The sequence below is a fragment of the Aptenodytes patagonicus genome, chromosome 2, assembly GCF_965638725.1.
Source record: "Aptenodytes patagonicus chromosome 2, bAptPat1.pri.cur, whole genome shotgun sequence".
Lineage (NCBI taxonomy): Eukaryota > Metazoa > Chordata > Aves > Sphenisciformes > Spheniscidae > Aptenodytes > Aptenodytes patagonicus.
The window spans coordinates 56,659,979-56,680,819 of record NC_134950.1 but is presented as its reverse complement, the minus strand read 5'-3'; the positions used below and the strand labels follow the sequence as shown (position 1 = coordinate 56,680,819).

Sequence of the window (20,841 nt, the reverse complement as noted above, 5' to 3'; positions counted from 1 at the left end):
GGGCGGCCCGGGCCGCCGCTCGCCCCGTCGCGGCGGAGCCCCCAGTGCAGAGCCGGAGCCGGGCAGGGGCCGCAGCCCCGGGGGTCCGGCTGCGGGGGAGGGAGGGGAGCAGGCAGACCCGAAGGATGCCTCACGCTGTCGCTAATGTAAACCAGATTAAGCTCTGTTATACGGGGCGAGAGGGGATCAAAACCACTTTCCAGGCATGAGACAGAGGTAGCGTGAGGATGTAATGGAGATAATTTACGGAAGTTTTCTTCTCTCTTTTTGCACGTGGGGCTGGCCGGTGCATTGCAGCCGGGATACCGAACGCTCCGCGGCGAGTTCTTGCTTTGGGAATAACTCCATCGCACGCATCCTCTTTGTTCGAAGTGCAGCAACTTGTGTTCTCCTAGTGAGCCTGAAGTTAGCGAGCAACAGCAGTTCACTCTCTGTTACTGGGTCAACAGTAGTTGACTCTGCGGCGTGCTGGGTTATGAGGGAAAGCACTGGTAGACACCAGATGCTCTCACCTTTGGCTTGATTCAGCTCCTGGTGGCGTCAACAGCAGAATTTCTGCTGCTCCCTACTCCCTGCACGTTAGTCCCCAGCTGCATTAGGTCTCTATTAAAAAACAAAAACCCAGAATGGAAAATGGATGGAAGGCATATGTTGTGCAGATGTATGACTCAGTTTTCTTTATGGATGCATATGGTGTGGAAGATTAGCATCTGGATGTTTACACGCTGCAGTAAAAGCGAGTGTGTTTATTAATATCATTATGTGTACAAAGCTACATCCTCCAGGTAAGGAGGACAAAATCAAGCCCAAGTAAACTGCTGAGTCCATATATTTCAGCTTGTAAAAAAATACACTTCACTTTGGTTATGAAGATTCAGTCTTAGAAACAAATGAAAAGCCAGACAAAATGATGCAAAATTTACTTTTCACAATTTTTTTTTTGTAAAGTACCATCTTATGCACACCAAATAACCCTAATTCACTATTAACTCCTATTTGAATATGTATGTTAGCACACAGTTTAAAAAGGTAGGAATTTTCCTAAAGCTGGTCAAATATAGGTGACAAGAGTTCATACCTTTTTTCCATAGAAATTTGCAATGATCACACTGCAGTAATCTGCTGCAGCTTTTGCAAATAGTTTAGTGCTGATATTCCAGCTCTTATGTAGCAGCTCACATTGTTAGAGACATCTTGATAAAATGTGTATTTATATATGCATATATTTGCTCCTAAGCCACCCCTCCTGGGGCTATTTAAATTCATAATTATATTTTTCTAGTTGAATGATCAGGTCAGGAGACCATTCTTCCTATTAGATTGAGATATTTTTTTTCTCTGTGTGAGAGCACAGATCATCCGAGGAAGCAGTGAGTATCAAACCCCCCTGGTGGATAACTGCCTTACAAAAACTGGAATTCGAGATAACTGATCCTAAAACAATGTGAAGAATGCCATGCAGATTAGAATAGTCATGTTGCTTTTGCAGAAAGTAAACAACTGAAGCTCACACTTGTAAGCATCGTGATGATGTAAAAATACAGTTTGTGCTGAGGCTGGAAAGATTTCTCAGAGCCGTTGCAAGAGCATTGGAGGAGTTTGGGGGGAAGGTATCTTGGCATGCCCATGGAGAGTACCTTGGTAGAACTCTCAGCATTTCTTGTTTTTGTTTGTTCCTTCTTTTGTCCTGTCAGCAGATGAGGAAACTGGAGCGTACGATGGTTGCAAGGGTCTGTTAGAAAGTGCTGAAGTCTAATCTAAGAAAGAGAAACACAGAATAGTAAAGCCACTGCACTGAACAACTTTGAAGGTTAATGATTGGTTCTTTGAGCCTAAAGATTAATATCTGCATACCTATAAAATTTAGTTGGTATTTTAATTGCAGGTGTTTTGTTAAAGTGTCCCCACCAAGTTGAAAAGTTGGGTTTGTATTTTCAGTTGAGTCTTTTGTATCCACTAATGGAGTAACTCTTCATGAGGCATGTACAGCTAGAGTCCGGATCCAGATGAGAGTTATTTTACAACCTCAGAAGGAAATAGCCATTTCGGAGGCTTATGTAGCAGCTTTGCTCCGCTGGAATGCATTCTTAATTAAACTGGAGGTAACAGTGATACAGGTCTACAAAGTAGAAAGGGAAATCAGTTGATGGTTTTGCACGCTATTGCCTATATTTCATAAATTTGACTCTGCCACTGTCAGGTGATTTTTCCATAATTAAAAAAAAAAAAATCCCATTCTGCTACTGTAAATGTGTGGTAATGGTAACTTTCAAGGCTGTAGTTGCAGACTAAATGTTTCCTCAGCTGCATCTCACCTCAGCTTGTTTTTGTAAGCTGGTGCACTGTAGTAGCCTGCTCTGTTGTTCCTGCCTGGGGTTTTGGAATCAATAGTCTTTAAGTGCTGATGCTCAGGGGATTGAATGGCCCCAGGAAGGCGCCTGGGGTGCTTCATCTAGGCAGAGCTGAACACAGGTATTTCTCATGCTTATCATCATTTAGGTTTCAAACGTACCTTGTTTCAAGAATCTGGTTTAGTAAGTATGCTTTGGCTATGACTAATACACAAATTATGACATTATGGTCAGCAACAGCATTTTTTGCTGAAACATAAGTGGTATGGTTTGCTTATAAATCAGCTTGTTAAAGCACTTGCCCAGGAAGTGGGAGATTTAGGTTAATCTCCTTAGTTTGAGATGGTTTGAACCCACATCTCCAATTTCTGAATAAGAGTGCTGTATTACCAAGTTGCTGTGACAGGTAATGCAGGGGAGGGGGAGGCGTGTACGGAATCTCTCCAAACCTCTGTTTGAAACTGAGCTCCTGTGCAGCAAAGAATGCAAGTTTAATGGGTGCAGAAGGAGAATGGGCAAGAAAAAAGCTGATGCTGTAGTTGGATGGTTCGGGCACTCAAAGATGGAAGGAGAATCAAATTGCAGGCCTTCCTCTTTTTTATTTACTTGTTGCAAGCAGCAATCAGGCATCAGAATTCAGGAGAAAAACTTTTTTTATTGTACCAGTGTCTGCTGTTTTTTTTTTTTTTTTACAGGGTCACTCAAGCTTGGCACCACTCAGTGGGATGACTGTGCATCCCACTTAGTGGAGAAGGACTTTTTGGTGCCTAATTCAGGATGGCGAGTTCCACCTCAGAGGTGATGTGCTTTAATTGTAGGTGTGACAGCATTTGGCAGGAAGATACTTCAGTCTTTTTGGTTTTTTAGATCTGGCCTTTAGTCTACAAGCCTGGATAGGTAGATCTTCCACTCTTAGTTGCCTTGCTATAGCCTCAAGCATTTAAAGGTGTTTTGTGCATTGATATAGTTTCCTCTGACACTTTTGAAACTGAGAGCCAGACTTCCAGAATGTACTTGGATGACCATAAAACTTTGAAGAAAGTTTTATACTTTCGAGATGAGCTGGATGTTGCATTCCCAAATGCTTTTGTATTCCCCCAAAAATATATTTTTCATCTCATGTCATACGTAGTTTGCCATACTGCATTGTAGGTTGGTGTATGTTAATGACTTGAATAAAGCTTGTTTCCATCAGTCTTAAATACCAGATTTTTCATGAAATCTGCAACAAAGAGTTAAGTGATATGGGAAATAAGGTTTCTATCCCCTGCACAGTTTGTCTTTATTTTTAAATATTTTCCTTTAACATTTCTGCTGTGCTTCCACTGGTGTGACTATTGTTTCCTGATAAGAGAACACTAAAAGAAACCTAAAGTCCCTTGAGACTTGTGGAAAACTTAGAGGCAGTGCTGTCTGCAACTTGCAGTGTGAGGCAGGAGACTGATGAGCTAAAAATATGATAGGAGTCTGAGGCAGAATCACTTAATGTTATGGTAAGCTAAAAACTTCAATTTTTGGCAAGATTGGGCAGAACGGTATATTTGGCTTAAGTTCTCACTTTTTCCCTGGGTTGGAAACCTCAGTTACAGTGAACCTATACACCCCTTGTGTCTTCATGCGGGTTAAGTAGCAGGGCCACAAGATACTTATTAACTGTCCACGCTCTATTTAACATGTTAGATTATGTGATAAGTCTCATGTCCACACACACAAAGGAGCACAGAGGAACAAGGTGGAGCAACCCAAATAACAAACCCAGAGAAAGGAGCCCCTGCCAGGGCTGTCCCATGACAGCCATCACTGAGTTATGGGAGGAGCTCTCCAGAGCTTATGGGGTGGGGGGGACTGGTGGTGGCTGTCTACAGGGGTATGGGACTCATTGTGGGATGCAGAGGAAGAACATTTTGGGATTGCGCAAGACTTATTTTGGGATGAGTAGGGGAAGGGCCAAAGATGGGGGGAGGGGGATCAAGGTCATCGAGGAAAGAACAAGTATGGGGTGTGGGAGGGAGGGGGGTAAGATGTTACAGGAGGCCAGTTGGCTGTAAACAGGTTGCAGGTCAGTATGCTTGTCTCTGCATGCCCCGTACCTCATCAGTACATGTACTGTAATGTACCTCATGTCCTGTCTTTTTATAAAACTCTATTTCTAACTGCTCTCCTGGGTGAGGGCGTCTCCGTGCTGCGTGCATGGAGGTGTAAGTGCCAGCCACTGGAGAGGGGACCGCGAGTCACAGGGGCCTGTGCGTCTCAGGTGCCTGTGGCTGGAGAGACCGGAGCATGTGCGTGTTGTGTGGGTCTGTCAGTGTGCGATCGCCAGCAAACATTAAGCCAGGCCAGCCAGCAGGATGAGTGGCTTGGGAGCCAGGTGTCAAATCAGCCATAATTTTGGGATGGATACTGGAGAGACCAGAGGGTCTGCAAGTTGGCTACTGGAGGAAGCGGGACATCCAAGACAGCTACTGGGTAGGCTGTGGGGTCTAGGGGCCAGCCAAGAGACAGTTACTGGAGGGATCCATAGTGGATGTGTGATGGGGGTGGTGGTGTGTGTGCAAGGCAGTCTGTGGACCAGCAGCTGGAGTTGGGCTGTGAGCCTCAGGGGCTCACGTGCCCAGGTGCCAGCAACAGGGGAGGCCTGGGATCTGGGGCGGCGGGGGTGGGCAGTTACTGGATAGACTGAGTGTCCAAGTCCAGCTACTGGAGGAATCCCCATTGCATATATATCTGTATATGAATGTATATTTTCTACTTAAGGTCTTTCATCCTGATAGCTGGAGCAGGGAACAGGATGATACCATTGGTGGTGGTTGCATTTGTGTGTTTCGGTCTTTGTTGATCTATGTGGCTGGCCATATGTATATGCATATATGTGTTGCATTATGAGTGTGTCTGTGGCCGTGTTTATGTGCCTGTTGGGAATACATGCTCAGCTTTACTACCAACTGGACCTGGGAACACGAAGCTGCAGCAGCTGCCTCTCTGTTGGGCTACAGGACTTGGCACACCCCAGCAAAACTCTGTAGAAGGGCAGATGTAATTCCAGAGCTCTGGGCTTTTGTTTTCTCTGACCCAGTTTGGCTGTTGAGACCTTAGTGTAATGGACTTTGTTCTATATAGTACTCTACAAAAGTAAATTTTAGATGACCTGTCTAAGAAGTGACCTCAAACAGAGGCCACATTGCATGTCCCCAGGAATGCTGACTTTGTGGGTACCATTGTGTTAAAATGATAAGGTTCCCTAAATTCATAATAAGCAACAAATATATTTTGAAACCTTTATTAAATAGAAATGGGGCTCAATCACATTAAAAGGAATTTGTAGTGTAAAGAGTAATGTAAAAGGTAATGGATCTCAACTAGGTGCAAATTTTGCTGAGAGGTCTGACTGAGAGGATGGGAGAGAAGAAGAAAGAACCATGAGAAAAATTTCTTTACTGAAAGAGCAGTTAAACATTGGACCAGGCTGCCCAGGGAAGTGGTTGAGTCCCCATCCCTGGAGGTATTTAAAAGACGTGTAGATGCGGCACTTAGGGACATGGTTTAGTGGGCATGGTGGTGTTGGGTTGACGGTTGGACTCGATGATCTTAGAGGTCTTTTCCAACCTTAATGATTCTATGAAATTTCAGTTTTTCTGGTGGTCTGCAAAGAATATCTTGGACATTCTGTGGGGAAAATGTTGTGCTTGGCCTTGATTAGGAAGTCCTAAACTTAAAGTCTGCTTTGTGTTTTTTCCCTCACTTATTTTAAAAGAAAGTCAGCACCAACAAGCCACAGACTATTTCTTCTTTTCTCAGACTACGGAGGTATGTGGCAGAGAAAAATCCCATGAAAGCATTCTAAGTAGACTGAAGATTAAGATAAAAAAAAATTTGTCTGTCATAAATATTTTCTCCATTTCCTGAGGGCTTAGAAAATGCATCTCTGGAAATTCAGGACTATCAGTGTGTGTTGATCAGTTGTTGGTATTTACAGCAGTCTCACACAGGATCTTCAGGTGGGGTTTGCCGCCTTCTCCTACATCTATTTTTTTTCTGTCCTCCAGGCATCCCTTCCTGACCAAACAGAGGAATAGTGTGTTGGAGAAGTTTTGCAAGATGAGATCGGTTAGGTCAGCTTGCAGGAATTGTGATCTGTTAGTTGGCATAAACCTTAGGTGCACATCAATCAAACTTCCCATTTATGTATGTTTTCAGGTACCTAAGTAATATCTCAGAGGCTGTGTACAGTGCCTCTGGGCACTAGGATATGGGTACAGCTCTCTGGCTTTGAGGTTTGAGGCGAGTGCTTCATTTGCTTGTGGGTCAGAGCGAAAAAAGATTAGGTATATCTGTGTTCATTCTGTTTTAGTTACTTCTGCTATTTAAGGATTTTATTTTAATGATTTCTCAATCATTCTGTGTTTTTAGGGGGGGAAAAAACTGCTTTTCGCCTGACATGTAATTATTTTATACACATTTTTGGGTATTAAAAGCTGTACACATCACAATTTTACAGGAAAACTAGATTTATTTTGTAGTTACAGTAGATACAAATAACATTCTAAGAATTAGAAGGCATAGAAGTGTAAGACTGTAAAAATATGATCAAAGTATAAACCTTCAATATCCTTATTACAAAGATATGTAGATGCACATAATTTAGACTTCCCCTCCCGATGTGAAACAGCCGTTGGCGATTCCTGAGAAGTTTTCCCTTGTGTTCCTGGCAGAGCAAAACAGACCTTGTGTTCCTGGCAGAGCAAAACAGACTTACAGGATGCTTTGGTTTTACTTAAAAACCTGATTTTTTTTTAAAGTCTCCTTGGAAAATCACTACTGCTCTAATGGCCATGTGAGCTCAGAGGGCTATTGGAAGGGAGGAGGGGGTGTGTGGCAGGCAGTCTCACCCACTGCCCTTTCCACAAGCGGTCCAACCCTGCAGGCTGGGTAAGGCAGCAGCTAATGTGGGTTGATGGATGGGGTTGGTTTGTCTTGTCTTTTCTGGGCTTTTCCTACCAGGCAAGGCCACGAAGATCCCACTGCAGCTTTGTGTAGGTAGAATAGATTTCAGCCTTTAGCAATTCCTTCTGTTTTATCCTCTAACTTGTTAGCTTTTTTTTTTAAACTGTCATTTAATACAGTAACAACTCTGTCAGAGATATTCCCTAAGAAATTCTTTTAGATTAAAGTTTCAGATTTGAAAGTTGTTTTGCAAGCATAACGTAATTCCTTTCTGTGAGCTCATTTATTATGCTGTGAGATCCAGCCCCCCTCTTGATTCCCGCATGATAATAAAGGTTAAAAAGCTGTTTAAGAAATGGTCTTCCTGAAGTGGAAACTTTATTTTCCCCTTGGCTCTGCCTGCATTTTTACTGCTGTTTTGCTCTAAAATGACCTTGAAGATAGGCCCATGTCCACTGCCTCCTTTATCATATCTGTATAAGCTTTTATTTGCTGGAAGGCTGAGAGGACAGTGCAGAACCTGTGTAGGTAATTCGAAACAACTTCTATAGTCTTAATTTGATTATTGGATTATTATTTTTCTTGTGGACCTGATGAAGCAAGAAGTTTTTAATAGCAAAATCCTAGCTCTTTACAAATCAGTGGCACAAGTCATGCTGACTATAATAAACCTTGGAATTCAACTGTTGAGCATAAATGCAAACTGGAGCTAGCACTGATGCTCGCTTAGATTAGTAATGATAGTTTTTATTCAGTTTTCTGAAAGCACAACTGGCATTTTGCCTTCTGTCACAAAACTCATCTGATCAAAGAAATGTATAAAGAAATGTTTGTGTGGGAACGAGAGGAAAAAAACCCGGCAGCGATTGGCACTTCCAGTGCAGTTTGATTGTGGCCGAGTGCTGCCCTTCCAGGGAGGACTGGAGCAGGCGTCCGAGTTGTGCCTCAATTTTGTTTACATGGGTGCCGGCAGCACAAGCTTTGCAGCCACAGCAGAAGGTGGTGGGCAAGCTGGGTGCCCGGGAGGATGACAGGCTGGGGAGCCTGGTGCTCCTCTGCCACTCCCTGCCCCGGGCAGGCTGGATGGAGCCTGGCCAGTCTTCACTGACTTCTCAGGGTTATTCCAGATCTGTCCAGGAGTATCTAGAAGTTGAGTGAATCGATGAGAGTCTAGCACCAGCAGTATGCTTGTGCTTGAAAAACCAATTAATCTAATTACGCCTTCCCTGTTTGCCGCTGGTGCTTTACAGGAGTGAGAAAACCAGCTCCTGAAAGTGCTTCGCTACTAATAAAACTGCTGAAGAGAGTCCACTAGTTTTTCTTGTCTAGTTTTCCCTTACAAACGTTTCTCATTCAAATGCATGAATAGCGAATGTGTTTTGTTATGCTCCATGCCACACCATTCATATATTTTACTTGCCTTTACAGTGCTGCCTTTTGTGTGTATCTTGCACTGTTGTAAGAGGGGAGGGCAAAAAAGGCTTGTAACTGTGTGCTAATGACTCTGATTAGGTTATTTCTACTTTATTGGCTGAGAAGGGCTAGATAACAGAAGCTTGAAGTGAAGGTTCTTTGAATTGTCAGGATCTGTGGAAACCCTGGTTTAAATTAGGGTTGTGAAATATTCGCTGTTGAAATTTCTAGGATTCCTTTTATTTGCTTTAGCCTGTAGAGTCTCTAAAATGTGTACTCAATGACTTCTACTAGAAAACACCCTTTAAAATACACTGAAGAGATAAAAATTTTGATGGGAAAATGAAGAATCAAATGAACGCTACTGACTTTGGGAGAATTGCTGTGAATTTACATTTATCTACAGACAATTGTTCATTTATTCCTTTAGTAGTTGCTAACTAATGCGTTGGTTCGGTAAGGCTCTTTTTTAATTTCCCAGGTAGTCCTATTTGCTTTTATGGGGTAATATATCTCAATTACAGGATTAAGAAAAGCAAATCTGCCATTTATCTAGAACTCCATGATTTGTGAATAAACCTGGGTATTTTTAAGGGTTATTTTTGGATACTAACAATAAATCTCACTAAAAGTTGAACAGAATTTTAGAAACCATAAATTTTTTTTGCTAATGCGAAAATCTAAGCTTGTTACTGAAATGGACTTTAGAAGTAAACATGAATTTTAAGCTAAAACTTACAGGAATAAGTCCTTCCAAGCCCTATCCCAATTTATCTTCCTTGAAGTAGGTTTACATTGTGTCTGCCAACATCCTCCAGAGCAAGTTTATCATTGCTAAAGGCATGCAGCAGATGCAAATACTAGAGTTAAATGGATGACCACTCTTTACTTGAGAGTGATCACACAAGGGACAGCTTAGTTTCTTGCATGTTTGATAATATTGTGATGGGGACATTTCTAATTGAAAAAATGATTCTGCAAAGTACAGTGCAGGTTTTCTGTGAGGTGGAGGAGGCTGCTGTTTGCAAGCAATGAGAAAGAGATGTATGTGGCTGGGCAGGGAACTTCAAGATGAATTGCATGATGCCTGAAGGAGAATAGATCTTTCCATGGTGATGAGTGATAGTATATGATCTGAAGGCAGCAATGAAGCAGTAGGTACAACTCATGACTGCTGGTGGATAGCTGTATTCAATGTGTATCTTGGCATGGGTCAGAGGTTGCCGCGCTCATGTTTAGCTCCAGCAATAGGTCAAGGTTGCTCAGAAAGTTTTTACTGTGGGTACTTTGGTGTAATGATCTGCTGTTGCTGTGCTGCCACGGCTAATAGTGGAAATGGACAAATCCAAGTCTGAATATCTCTGGTAGCATGAAAATCCTGCTGTACTGATAGGAGAAGAGGGCAAGAAGGGGCTTCTCAGTGGTGCAGTGGCAGGGAAGAGGTCAGGATGTTTGCCCCAAAGAAGAAAAACCCTTCTGTATACCACATAGAGAGAGATTGTATCATCAGTTGGTACTAAAACTTGGGCAACCCTCTTCATCTTTTCTGTTCTTAAGGACAATGAGAAATAAGCTGCCCACTCTGCAGCTCTACCTATGATTGCTGCATTTCCCACAGTAATCGGCAAAACCGTTTGGGGTGTTTCAGGGTAGGATCCAAAATGTGCCTTGCAATTTTTTTAGTGTCACTGTAGTATTGCTGAATTTTAAATTAAAGTACTTGAACTCTCAGTCCTGGTCTTCAGGCTGTTAGAATTTTCTTTAAAAATTGCCCTTTGGGCTGAAATGCATCATTCTTGTTTTCAGGCCAAAGGCAAAAATACTTTCAGGACACTTGATTAAAATTCCATGCGGCTGGCTGAGTTATTGAGCACTGATGGCAATACAGAAGAGAACTTTTTTAAGTTTGCAATATTGGTTGGTTTTTTCCCCTCTTTGTTTTTGTGTCCTTAAAATTACACTTTTTCATGAATTTATCCTTTGTGACACAAATGCCTTTGATTTTCATGAAGGCATTTACTGTAAAATAATAAAATGAGAGTTTGAAAGTGGTGAGGGTTTGAAACATAAGAAATGTGCAACAACTATTAATATCTTTAAAATAGTTGCAATACGTGCCCTGTACATCTGTTAACCTGTGTGCCTGAAGACCAGGGGATGTGAGTAAACAAAGCATGGTGATTTGCAATCTTTGTTGCCTAGAGTAAAATGCCTAGGGAAAAAAAGTAGCAGGATATATCTTACTTTTTGCGAAGAGCAGAGGGCCACTTCTATAGCATGTTGAACAGTTGATTATAACTGAAAAAAACTACAAAGGTTATTTCCCAATTAACCATTTAAATAAGAGATTGCAAAATCTTGTCAGTAGAGATAAGGGAATGATCAAGTTTTGCATGTCTTCAGTGTTACACAGTTGCAAATCCTTTCAGCTCCATTCAAGCCGGAGGAAATGCGCTCCTTTCTACCTGGGAAGATCTGGCAGTGATACAGGGCTGTATGTGCCCTGATAATGGCTTTGTGCCTGCTGGAATGAGAACATTTTTCTTCTATGTCTGAAAAAACACATCTTTGTAAAACAGGAGAGCTGGTAGTTCTGAGGTGCCAAAAACTCTTCCACTTGAAATAGCTTTTGCTCATTAATGGAAAAATTCCACTTATTTTAAATAGAAATTTAACTTCATCTAAGGCAGCTGCAATTTGTAATATTAACATAGTGCATTCATATTAGGACAGTGAAAAAATTCATTTTTTGAAATTAGGAAAGTGAAATAAATTTTGGGTGGAAAAAAAGAATTTCAGAGTTCCTTTGTAGCGCAGCTACTTGCTGTAAGACTTCATTTATGATCCCCCCCTTTTTACTATGACTACCTGTCGTGGTTTAACCTCAGCCAGCAACTGAGCACCACGCAGCTGCTCACTCTCACCCATGCCCCGATGGGATCGGGGAGAGAATTGGAAAAGTGAGAACTTGTGGGCAGTCCTTCTTTATGTTTTCACAGAAAAAGAAGTAGTAACATTTTGTTTGGTTGTGATGCTGAGTTACGATACAGAAGTGACTGGGACCACTAAACCTCTAAAATTCTTCTCAAGCTCAGGTCTCTTAGACTTTGCAAGTGATAAATATAAATTTAAAATTGGGAGAGAGCTAATAGATACTTGGGTCATAACTTCCTATTTATTATAATAAATGATTCAGTGTGAAGCCTAAAGCTGCACGTTTATGCATGCAAATTTAATGAGGGTTAAACCCAGACAGGATTTTCATTTACAAGGAAGACTTGCCTCAGGTTGAAAACTGGTGATAGGAAAGAAGTGCAGGGTGAACTGTTATCTGTTGAGGTAGTGTCCTGGTTTCGGCTGGGATAGAGTTGATTTTCTTCCTAGTAGCTGGTACAGTGCTGTGTTTTGGATTTAGGATGAGAACAATGTTGATAACACACCGATGTTTTAGTTGTTGCTGAGCAGTGCTTGCACTAGTCAAGGACTTTCCAGCTTCCCATGCTCTACGGACTGAGAAGGCTGGAGGTGCACAAGAAGCTGGGAGGGGGCACAGCCAGGACAGCTGACCCCAACTGGCCAAAGGGACATTCCATACCATGTGACGTCATGCTCAGTACATAAACTGGGGAAAGCTGGCCGGGGGGGCCGCTGCTCGGGGACTGGCTGGGCATCAGTCAGCGTGTGGTGAGCAATTGCATTGTGCATCACTTGCTTTATATATTCTTTTATTATGATTATTATTATTATTATTACTGTTTTATTTTATTTCCATTATTAAACTGTTCTTATCTCAACCCATGAGTCTTCTCACTTCTACTCTTCTGATTCTCTCCCCCATCCCACCGTTGGGGGGGAGAGTGAGCGAGTGGCTGTGTGGTGCTCAGTTGCCAGCTGTGGTTAAACCATGGCAGGTAGTCATAGTAAAAGGTGGGGAAAAGGCTACTTTAGATCCAACATCAGTAAGAGCAAAAATGTTGTCTTGTTGATATTGGGACACATCATAAGTGACAAATGACTGAGGTCCCTAGTCTTTGACATGCCAATCACACTGCCAGTACTACTGTCATATTAATCAAAGCTAATATTGTGTCTTAGGCTGCATATAAGCAAAACTGACAAGACACTGAAATATTTAATAGCTGTGGCTTGTATTTACTTCAGGTTTGACTGAAAAACATTCCCAAGATTAAGGTGACTTCAGGGAAGAGAGCTAGTGTAATGCTAAAAGAAAGAACAACCCCCAACAACAACAAACACAATGATGTAGATTCCTCAGCATGTGGAAAAAGCTTTAGGTGAACAAGAAAGAACTAATTTCATGGTCTGGCAGGTTTGTTGTTCCTTGGCAGCCTGCCCATCTGTCAACTTTTGGCTCTTTTGCTTTGGTGTAAATGCTGTGACAATTTCTAGGCAGATTCTTGAGCAGGCCAACACCATACAAAAATCAATACTTGCAAGACATGACTTGATGGAAGAAATATTGGTTATATTTTGAAAAATGCATTATATATAGAGTACTCGCAAATTACCCACCTCTTATATCCGGTTGTACTGTCTGATGCTGAAAATTAGCATGAAAGCTAGTTTTCGTCTTTTTCTACTGCCCCTTAGTTTGTTCTGATTGAAAGAAAGCAGCAAGTTACTGCCAATATTGAAGGTATTAGAGATTGCTGTGATAAAACTTTCTGATGCTCTCCTTTTTTTTTTTTTTTTAATTCCCAAGAACTCAAACTTAAATTTTTTTTCCTCAGATCCCTGAAATTTGTGAAGGACCAAGCCATAATACTAGAAACCACATTCAGGGCTGTGATGTAAGCTATTAAACCTAGTGTATTTTTATTCTCTCAAAACATTCAACTGAAGGCTGTCAAGGGTGATGTGCACTCCTTTGGGGGCAAGGTAGCTCATTTGTAGGAATCTCTGGATGGGACTGCAAATCAGTTGCTCAGACTCCTTCAGTGTTAAGAACTTGCATGCTGACCCATGTCTTTGCATCCTTATCCTCTCTACTTCCAATTTGAGTAGATGTGTTGTGACATAGCCTTTATATGATCTACGTTTGCAAGCTCGGAGCATGAGAGAGACTCAGAAGGTGGGACATTGTAAAGTTTGCATTAGCTAACTTGTTAACACTTAGCTTCATATTTAAAGGATATTGTTATAGTGTTAGTATTCAGTCTAAACTAGTATCTAACCCATCTGTGGTATTAAAAACCTCAATACTTTGTGTAAGAAAACATTAGTTACTGTGTATCTAACAGAGGTGGCAAGCTTCAGTTTCTTGTGTAGATGTATTAGTATTGCTTGGCCTTCCTTTTTTCTAAACATTTAATTTGGAAGTCTGGGTTGTCTTTGTTATAGACATTTTTCAGTGAATTTGGTAATTCCCTAATTTTAACTCTCTATCTTTCCAATACTGCATATTGGGGAAACTTAGCATCTTGCACTTAAGACTTAATTGGGATGTAATGCTTTCCTCCCTCTTCCTTTACTTTAGTTTTCCATTGCCTTTTACATTTAGCATGCTGCTTCTTACACTTTGAAATTTAAAATTTTATTAGGGTTCAGGTTTTCTGCCCTTTTTTAAAAAAAAACAAAAACAAAAACAAAACAAAAAAAACCCAACCCAAACATTTTGCCTTGTTCAGATTCTCTGCTACATTCTGGCCATCAACCTGGTTGTTTGCTGGTGTTTGAGAATTTTAAGGAAGACATGCAAGTTATGCCAGACTCCTCCATGTAGTTTGTGAAGGTTAAAGAGCAGAAAACTAGTGGGGGGAGAATATTACAGCTGATGTTCGTTCTTGAGTGAGCAAACTTTTGCCTTCTATGTTTCCAGCCTGAATTTGACAGAATGCATCTTTATTAATTTGCAGTGTTATATACTTCTTTCTAATAAATTTCTGAGCACTGAATGCTAATTAGCACATCATCTAGCCCAAGGCAGACCACAGTAGGTAAATGCCTGTTGCTGCAGTACCCTGTCTCCACTAAGGCTCTCATTAATGCTGAATGCCCATAAGCAACAGCAGAAAATGTTTGACGGAGAAGCCCTTTGCCATTTGCACAGAGCAAGGGGCAAGGTTTAGTCTTCTGTAGCTTGTTTGTGCTCTAACAGCTTGCAGGGTTCGAGCAGAATGTTTTTGGTCACATTAACTGCTGTAATGGATTTTTTTGTTGTTCTTTCTTCTGGTGCTCCAGTTGGATTGTTTAAGTGTGATTTGCAAAAGCTTTACAGAATCAGAGCTGTAAAGTAATCAGCAGATTGTTCTGAAAGCAAGTGTTGATGAGTATTACGCAAATGACTGTGAAGCAGTCTGTTTTACAGATAACCTGAGCTCATCCCAGGGCCTGATGTGGAGTATACTTCTCTTTCATGACTGATCAAGCTGCAGTACAACAGAAAAAGATCTTTCATTTACCTTAGCCGTGCTATGCAAATCGAACTGTAGTGCCTTGAAAAGAAAGCAAAACTTATTCTTGGGTGTGTTAACAAAACTGTCAAGAATTTAAGAAATTATTCTACTCCAGTTGATGCTGATGAGGTCTGAGGAGCCGCACTGTTGGAGAGATGCAAACTGCCAAGAATTCAGAAGGATAAGAGGTTCAGGAAATTGACTGTGGAAAGATTGAAAGGGTTGTTTACTTAGTCTAGAAAAGAGAAAAGGGTGTGTGATAACAGCCTTTCAGGTAATCAAAAGCTGCAATCAAGATCATGAAAGATCATGAATGCAGCAAAGAGAACTAAAAATTTGTAACTTTTAAAGTGATAAAGCACTACAGTAGACTTGTCAGGGATGGTGAGGAATATCCCTCACTGGAAGCTTTTAAGAACAGACAAACTTAGTATGTTCTTGTATTGGAAACTGATTGAATTAAATAAACTTAATCTAGTATTTCTGATTGACACATTAGTCAGCTTTGCTCTACAGTATGAGAAGAAACAGAAAACAGGTTTTAGGAGAAGATAGTGGTCTGTCATGGTAGTGAGGTTTCATTTTAATCTGAAATAGTTTAAACACTGCAAATTAAAGTTTGCAGATGTTCTGCTAATAAAGCCATACCCTTTGGTCAGCTCCTGTAAAGTTTGTGTTGTGCTAGCAGAAGTTCTTCTCTCTGTGGGGCTACAGAAAAATGAGTGATCAGTTTTCAAACTGATTTCTACCTAGTGGCTTGCTACCTAAGCCTATCGTGTAAGTTGTAGTGAAGCTTTCAGCTTTTCAAATGGGTCCATGCTGCAGCTAATGCATATTTTTAGGCAACGTCTCCACAAAATGGATTATAACGTGGTGTTATACCACAGATTTCTTGCTGACTCTAAGGCCAGGGAATTAGTACCTTAATTCCTGCAGTTAGAAGTTAGGGATTTCAGCCCATTTATTTTAGGGAAATCAGCCTGGATTTTCCTTGTGATTACAGGATAGGATTCCGATGAAATGCATAGAAAAGGTTATGCTAGGGACATTCACTGGTGAAATAAAATGAGGGTAAATCTATTAAGCAGACAAGGAATCTGAACCTGAGCCCAATAGTTTTACAGCTTTTAGTTAGTAAACTCATTTAGTCCAAAACTTGAGTAAGACAGAACAATTAAAACAAATCTGTGCTACTGAAAACTATCTGAGAATGTTATAAAGAATGTGACCTCAACTTCTGCGGTGTAATACTATTACATGTTTTATACATTCTAATACTCTGACATTTTATTACGTTTTGTCCTTAGCCCTTTGTTATCCTGAAGTGCATCAAACTACTCTGAACAACTGTCCTCTAAATGTTTTCAGTAAAAGGAGAATCTATTGCTTGTGAGCAAACTTCGACATTGCCTGCTTGTTATGAACTGCTGGTTGCCTTACATTTTTAAAAATGCAAACTTGCAAATGAGATTAGACCCTTTCAAGTATTTCTGTGTTCTGAGAAATGACACAATAAAAAGCTCATTGTTAACTGCACACATCAGCTCTGTTTTTTAAGTAGCATCTACTTTGTTCACTTGCGAATTACTGCTTTATTACCCTCAGCACAAAAAAGCCAAAATACTTGGGGAAAAATCAAGCTGTTGCTTTGCTGAATGCCTCAGAGTTGCTCACTGAAGTCTAGTTGGGAGTCTTCATTGTATACACTGATGAGCAATCCAGAAAACATTATGTCACCTTCTGGACTCAGTTCTTGGCTTGCTTCAGACAATTTTTTGTCTTCATTTCCCACCAGTTTTTGTCTTCTGATTTCATTAAAAAAAAAAAACAAACAAAAACCCTATTTCCCTAATTTATTCAGCTTTCTGGGATATCAGACAGATTAGTGAATCTGGATTCAGAGGGAAGCTGTCTTAAATGTGGCCTTCCTGTAAGAAGTTTTGCCATCTTTGCTGTGTTGATCAGAATACCAAAAAGTATTGTTATCTTTATTGTGCTTATTGAACATGTTTGCTGGTGTAGTGAAGCCTATGTAAAGCAGAACCCTCACATGTATCCTTCTGTTTGTACAACTGTGTGTGTAACAGAAATGAATTTAATCAGCTATGCCCCTGCTAGGAAGATTGCTATTCTGAGGTGTGTCTCCCTTTTTCCATGTGCCATCTGTAAAAAGTGGAGAAGTACAGTTTTCACCTGTCTGTCAGTCACATTGACCATGTTTGACTGTATGGATTCTCACAAAAACACAGACAATGTGTGGATTCTGCCAAAACACACAAATCTACTTTCCCTTTACCTGAAACGGAGCAGTGATGAAATACTATTCATTTCCTGAGTGAAAAAATCATTAATTGGGAATGGAATTGGGGTTTCATTCAGATCTAGCTGTACAGAATGCAGCCAAGAGTCCTAAACAGAATACTTTTTAAAGATAAGGAAGGGAATAAATATGTCTAAAGCCTTTGATAAATGGCACACAATTGCATGTGGTTTCTGTATTTCCATTAGTGATGTGTATGTGCTGTGGTCTGAGCGTGGAGAGTAAGTCTAATGTCTTTGGAGTGCACTGATGCTTCTGTACACGTGCAGGCTCTCTGAGCTACGCAAAATGTGCAACAAGTCCAGGATGTGTCAGATCCACTGAGCAAACACTATGGAATTGATCTGCTCATGTGCAGTAAATCAGGTATATCCAGAATGTATCAATAGATGTGCACTGGTCACAGTTGGGAGTTGCCAGAACTCTGGAAATGTCCCAAATCCTTGAAATTCTTCTTGGTAAAAACTTCAGGGGTGCTTGGTAGTCTATACCTATAACAAAATCAAACAGCTGAAAAAAACTTACAAAACCACAAAGAATTAAACTGAGTCTCCAGGGAAGATGATGGTACTTATCTCTGCACCAAGGAGCTTGTGAGGACTTCTGTAGACCCTGGTTTCAGGTAGAATAATTCCCAAAGAAGTGTAGGCCACATGCTCAGCCATAAACTTTACAATAGAGGGATAGCTCTCCTGGTTGCAGGCATCTTTTACTTATGCAGTGATGTATCTCAATCCATGACTTTGTGTGAATTGTCAGCACTTCGAATCTGCCCAGTAAGCTGCATGCTCCAACTATCCCCATTAATTCTGAAGGATTAGAGTCGATAGGCATATCGAAGCACATAAAATAGAAGTTGACTGCCTGGTTGTCTACCTAAAGGCTCTTTGCCTGTCGTCTTTTTCCCTGGCATACTGCATGCTGACCACCTGTTCATCATTCAAATACATAACAACTGGTTTCATTATGAACAAGGCTTTCCCCTGACTTCTGGTGAAACGTTAAATGCTGTGTCCTTCATCACAAGGTCTGCCTGCTAAGCTATACATACAACAAATCCATCTAACCTTTGAATTCTTCTTTCTTGTAATTTCTTTAAGAATCGAACATTGTAGAGTGTGAATGTGACAGATTCTGCCATATCCACATTGCAGACCACCTTATTAGGGATTTGATTCCCGCTGCTTTCTCTGAGCTTGGGGCATTTTGCCCCTGTAGGAAAGCTCTGAGTGACATAATTCTGACAGTACCCACTCAGTTTTCCTGTAGTGAGTTTTAGTCATGCATCTGGCTAAAACCAAGCCCTTACAAACGAGAGCAACTTGCTTGAACATCTAATGAAAACATTGTGCTCCACTTTTGTGCTGAGCTATAGTGAATCAAGTGTTATTCTTTCTTAAGGTCAAGTTAGCATCTGTACACTATTCATTTTCTGGTATTGGGTGGTGTGTGAATCTCTGGTTTGGGGCAAATGGGCAGCTGAGTAGCTGGAAAAAATCAAGTTAAAAGAGTTTACCTTACCATGAAAAGAGCTGGCCAGCAGTTAGAAGTAAATGAGTTTAAATTAAAAATTCTTCCAGCTTTTCTCAGGACCACTGTAGTCTCTTGCAAAATGCTGAATAGTAATTCCCAGAGATGGGCTTGATGGTGGAAAGATGAAGCAGCAAGTACTTACGTGCAAAGTTGGCTGCAAGGTATTTTAACAAATAGAATATAGTCAACCAAACTAGATTAGTGAGCTGAGAAGTCTACTACTGAAGTCTATACAGATCCACATGGATCTGTTGCCATCCATATGGAGACCTCTCAAGGCTCGTTCAAAGCTACAATTGTCTAATGTGAAAATGGAGCCTGACAGCTCCGTATTGAAACAGTGAGGATTTTGTATGTAGCACTTGCCTTGCTTTCTAGTGGGAATAAGTATGATAAATCCAATTCAATCCATCATTTGTGCTGGACTTTAGATAGCAAACTGTAAAAGTTACATCAATGTCTTTAAGAATGCAAATATCGTTTGCTAAAAGTTCAGTTTAATGATACGTGGTATCTTCTGCCAGAGTTTTGTGTCTGTTGTGGCCATTTGGATTTTATAGCAGGATATGACAGTCACCTATTCATCTGTAAATGGCTCATTTAAGTGATGATTCTGTGGTTGCTCATCTTTATCATACCTACCTCTTCCTAAGAGAGGTAAAAATATGTTTTACCAGATGGTTTTATTCTTCTGTTTGTTTTTTTTTTCTCGTTAGAGGAGCATCTAAGAGCTCTTGAACTCACAATTCTGAGTACCCAGCTTTTCTTAAGAAAAGATTTTTCTTAAGAACATGCTGAATGACTGAAGAGGAACAATGTTCCGTAAAGATGCAACTCATTAAATTTGCCTCTTTTCTTCCACTTTATTTATCGCAGATACTTACTGTTTCTTAATAAACCAGATCCTACACTAATCTCGGTCTCCACTGAAATCAGTGGTCGCACCTCTGCAGATTGCCTTAAAATTTGGTTGCGTTAAAGAGAGTCAAAGGTGAACGTAATCAGCTAGGATTTGAAGAGATGCAGTACCTTGCAGGATGAAGCTAACAACCTCTTGCTTTTTATTTGGATCCTGGGGCAAAACTCCGGTGCAACTCAGTTGGATTGAAATGTTCTTTCTTCTTATCTCAGTGGGACCCAGAAAAAACTCCTCATGAGACCTTAATGTTACCGTACCATTATTCATTTCATTATGAATCAGCGAATTTATTAGAAGTCAGTGAGATGCTTGATGACGAGCAGACAAAAGGGCTGAGTCCAGGGTGAATGCTATGGTGACTTGAGCTTGGGGTTTTGGAATGAAGCTTGGCCAGCACAGCACTTGGCATCAGCACTTTTTCTTCAGAGCTTCGCTATTCCTTTGGCACAAGTCTGTTGTCTGAAGGTTATTGTATGCAAATTATGTCACTGTAACAAATGACCCTGGAAAGAAATGGCAGGGCTGCTGTGTAACATGAGTGAAGGTAATGAATGACCTGGGAAGTAATGGATAGCTCTTGAAGACTGGCTGATAGATGCCTGTGTGAACAGTAATGAATACTGAATACTGAAGATTTTATAACATTGGAGGGTAATGTAAAAGAGGCTACCCTCTTCCACCACTGAGCTTTCTTGTCCAGTAGGAAAATGGAGGGCAGCATTTCTACTTTGCCTTCAACTTTAGGTCTGGAGCAATACTGCACCCATACTGCATGAGGTGAGAGAAGACTGTGCAGAAAGCATGTTATTGGCAGAAAAGCCTCACCAAAAGTGGTCAACAGGATGACTTCAGCATCCTCATCTGCATCAGACTTAGTTATAACAAGACAAGGCATCTGACCTAATCTGGATTTAACTTAGATGAAGTCAAGATTAAAAAAAATAAAAA

The 20,841-nt window shown here is 40.8% G+C and overlaps 1 protein-coding gene across 1 annotated transcript in view; it reads left to right on the top strand.

Annotated features, from left to right (window-relative positions):
* The window catches only part of LAMA1 (laminin subunit alpha 1), a 120,482-nt gene that overhangs the window by 612 nt on the left and 99,029 nt on the right, over positions 1 to 20,841 (top strand). The window lies entirely within an intron of this gene.